Here is a 4,761-nt window from a genome sequence, read left to right as displayed (position 1 = left end):
AACCCCACCCCCTAGCCCCAAATATAATCCACTCTGCAACCCTCATTGCATACTCCTACGATAAAAATAATGCCCTAAAATATAATACTTTTAGACTATGGGGGAGAGAATAGTCTAAAAGCTCTTTAATTTTTATCTTTTTGACTCTGACATTTCTTCCCTTTGTTTTGGCTTCTTGATGTTTCTTCTGACACCCATTTTGGTATTTTCTTCCATCTTTGTCTTTGTAATTACTTTATTGTCTTCATGGATTATATTTTTTATGCCATCCCATTACTCATCTGGACTCAAATCATTAATGCTCAATGCCTCAAAGCTATAGGGATGATTTTTCAACTCAGGTAGGATAAAGTCAAGGTTGTGTTTTGATTCTTGTGGACTTGGTTAATTTTCTGCGCTTCAATTTGAACTTGCACATGAGTAATTGATGGTCTGATACACCGTCAACATTTGACCTGCTTTTGGCTGCTAATATTGAGATGTCCCAATCTATCCTTTTCCTACTCTCACCCCACTAATTGTTTTATCTCTTGAACCCTTTGCATTTTCACATTAATTAGAATTAACTCATCAAATTATTTTTTTTAATGTCCTGATAAAATTTTTGTATCAGCTGTGCTGAATTTTGTGGTAAGAAGTTGCACTGCAATCCCAAAGGCATGCAGCTTGAATCCATCAGCGACTTTGCAGGTGAAGGATGGACAATTTCCTCCCATGCTGTCATTGAAAACCCACTGGAGCGTCAGCTACGGGTCAGTTTTGACTCAACTCGGTGGCAAACAACAACACAATAACGACAGTAGTTTGGGAGTGCTTAGCTGCTAATCACAATGCCTGTGGTTTGCACTCATTAGCTGCTCTGTGGAGAAAATATGTGGTAATTAGCTTCTGTAAAAAATTACAGCCTTGGAAAACTCAATAGGGTAAGGCTACTCTGTCTCCTATGGTATCTATTATTCAGAATTTGTTGGAAGCTGTAGGTTTGGTTTCGGTAGTATGTTGAATTTAGAGAAGCTCTCAGAAAGAAGTATCAACTAAACATGATGGCTCATTTTCATTCTTTTTCTGTTTCTTTGCTTGTTTTGCCTCTTTTTTTGGGGGGGGGGCTCTTTTCAGCTTATTGCATGAAAGAGTTCCACTAGTCCAAGTTAAAAGTGGACCTCAAATGGTTATATTATACAAGCTGTGGCGTTCTGATCTTGTGACAAGGGACAGAAGGGAAATTTTCTACTCATTGCAAGGAAATCCGCACTTAAGCTTCAGTGAGCCATAAACACTTAAAACCCATGAGCCTTCAGCTGGTCATCCTTCGCCATTCCAATCTCTACAAGGAGCTGGCATATGTTCTTGCACTGGTCACCCTATAGTTGAATTACTTCTCCATATTCTGGATGCTCAATTACAGTACCATTGCAGGCAAACTTCTTAACCACCTTGCTAGTTTCTTTTTATCGTAATCATCAGCAATCCTTTGGGCAGGTATAAGGGTCTTCCTGCTGTTTCTCTGTTGAATTCTGACATGGATATAATCTTCAGTCCCAGCAGGAAGCAGTTCATCACCCTTACTTACGTCAGGAAAGGGGTCGAAAAAGTGGAGGTTCTGGATAGCAGGCATACAATATGATTACTTTTCCTCGGTGGAAACAGTCTGTGGAGGGCGGTGGCGGGAGAAGGTGGGCAGGGGGGATGGAGCGTTGGGAAGCAAGGGGGCTCGAGGGGGAGGCAGCTGAATCCTCAGAGGCCACTCAGTGATTGAGCCCCACCTCTTTAATTTTCTAATTATTATTTTTATTAATTTTAATGAACATTTACATAGATTTTGGATTTCCATTGGTTCATTGTTGCACTTTTCTCCCCACCCATGCCACCCCTTCACTCTTCTCTATGAAAAGTAAAAGAAAAATTCCTTCATTGGTATACAATCCCCCCTGCCAACACCCACCCCCAGCCTGGGTACACTCCACTATGGAACCTACATTCCGGACTCTTATGATAATCATAATACCCTATAATATATCGCTTTAAAAATTTATTTTTATTTTATTTTATACTGATTTATCTACAAAGTTCGAATGCATTGTTCTTCATACCAGATCACTCTCATTTCCTTTATTCCCCACCCACCCATCAAATTTTGTGACCTCACGATTAGCCACCCCCAATCCTCCCTCCACTGCTTCCATTTCCCCCTCCCCCTGCTTGGGTCTTCATACTCATTCTACAATAATGATTTTATATAGTATTTGTCCTTATGGGACTGATTTAGTTCATTCAACATAATGCTCTGCAGTCCCTCCAAAGTTAGGTTGTAATTTACAAAATCATTGTTCCTGTGTGCAGCGTAGTATTTTATTATGTGAATGTACCATAATTTCTCAATCCATTTGATTGTAGCTGGTTATCTGGGCTGTTCCCACGTTCTTACAATGGTGAATAACGCTGCTATTAATATTGGTGTACAAGGATTTGTTTGAGCCTCAGTTTTCATTTTCTTAGGGTATATTCCAAGCAGTGGAATATCTGGGTCATATGGAATATCTATAGTCAGCTTTTGGAGGAAGTGCCAAACTACCTTCCAGAGTGGTTGTACTATTCATTGTACAATCCCAGGAACAATGTATAAGAGTTCATATCACATCACATCCTATCCAACATTTATTACTTGCTGTCTTAATAAACTTTGCCACTGCTACTGAAGTGAGATTATATGGTCGTTTTGACTTGCATCTCTCTTATTGCCAGTGATTTTGAGCATGTCTTCATGTGACTGTTGGCTATTCAGATATACTCCTTTGTGAAAAGTCTTTCTATGTTTTTTGTCCATTTTTTTATTGGGTTATCAGCCTTTTTCTTGTGGAGGCCCAGGCGTATACTATACACTTTCGCTGTGAGACTCTTGTCTGAGTTGATGTTGACAAATGTTTGCTCCCAGTCCTAAGGTTTTCTTTTCACCCTGTTGGGGGAAAGAGTGGGGTTTTGTTTTGTTTTGTTTTGTTTTAATCTTCAAAATATCCCATTGGTCAATTTTATCTTCTTCTGAGTGTGCATTTCTGGCTTTATGTGACATTCTCTTTATACCATAGAGTAGGCATTCTAAGCTTGATTCCAGTTTGTCTCTTATAAATGTTATGGTTTGGGGATTTATTCCCTTGAGTTGATTACAGACATTCAAAAAACTTATGTACAATAGAGCACACTTAAATTATCATTTGGACTAACAGACATGGCAATTGAAATTGAGGTCTTAGATATGGAAACAGGGAGAAAGAGAAACAGCTGTAAGGAGACACTAGTGATTGGAACGTGGAAAGTGAGAAGCATGAATGTAGATAATTGGGCATTGTTAAGAAAGAAATGGAATGCATAAATATTGACATACTAGGTATTGGCGAAATGAAATGGCTTGGCATGGGACATTTTTAATCAGATGATTGTATAATTTACTATGCTGGAGATGAAAAGGTGAGAAAAAATGGGGTTGGTTTCATAATTTAAAAAAATCATTTCAAGATCTATCCTGAAATAGAATGTGGTGAGCGACAGGATAATATCCATATGCATACAAGGAAGTCCAGTGAATACCACTATCATTCAAATATATGCACCAACAACCAGAGTCAAAGAAGAGGAAATAGAAGATTTCTACCAACTTTTGCAGTCAGAAATTAATCAAACATGCAATCAAGATGCATTAATAATAATGGGTGACTGGAATGCAAAAGTTGGGAACAGGGAAGAGGATCAGTAGCTGGAAAATATGAGCTCGGTGAGTGAGAGAAATGAGGCTGGAGATAGAATGATAGAGTTCTGCACATTCAGTGATTTATTCATTGCAAACACCTTTTATAAGGAACATAAACACAGGCTATACACATGGATTTCACCTGATGGTATTCATAGGAATCAAATTGATTACACTTGTGGAAAGATTCGCTGGAGAAGCTCAATATCGGCAGTGAAAAACAGGCTAGGTGCTGATTGTGGGACAGACCACCAACTACTACTCATATGCAAATTCAAGCTGAAGTTGAGGAAAATTAAATCAAGTCAATGGGAACCAAGCTTTGACCTTAAGTCTGTCCCACTCGAATTTCAAAACCATCTCAGGAACAGGTTTGAGGCCTTGAGCACCAATGAGCACAGACCAAATGAGCTCTGGAAGGATACCAAGAAAATCGTCCATGAAGAATGCAAAAGATGGCCAGATGGAAGAACTCCACCCCCAGACGGGGCTCCACCACCAGAAAGGCCGGGAAGAGACCCGAGAAGAGCAACAGTCAGCCACCCACCGTGGAAATACAGAGGAGCAAACACCGTGAGACCCCAGAGGAGTGAAGACTACCTGCCACTGTGTGACCCCCTGCAGTCTGCACCTGTGTGACCCCCAACACACAGGGTGCTGCTGCATAAAACCCCAGCAGCGCCCAAGCCCCGCCCCCACCTCTTGGTGGTAGTATCCAAGCCCTGTACTCCATAACCACCTAGTTCCTTGCTTTCCTCCCCTTCCCCCAACCCACTTGCAGCTCCACAACCACGCACCTCAGCCCCCACCACAGCAATGTGACCTCAGGGCAACACCGCGGATCCAGCCATCACCCAGAGATATCAGCCGAGCTGTTGTGGAACTAACCTGGCAGGAGAAAGGCCGGTAGGATCTTGGCTGTGTTTACTGGGACATTGCTGATTACCTGGGAGAGCACGTAACGGCATGCCCACTGGTGGGGAATTTGGGTGAGCTCTCTTGGGCTACACCAACTGCCC

The sequence above is a fragment of the Elephantulus edwardii genome, unplaced genomic scaffold (genome assembly GCF_000299155.1).
Source record: "Elephantulus edwardii isolate Elephantulus edwardi_28Jun2011 unplaced genomic scaffold, EleEdw1.0 scaffold00303, whole genome shotgun sequence".
NCBI classification, from domain to species: Eukaryota; Metazoa; Chordata; class Mammalia; order Macroscelidea; family Macroscelididae; genus Elephantulus; species Elephantulus edwardii.
This window is presented reverse-complemented; position numbering follows the sequence as displayed.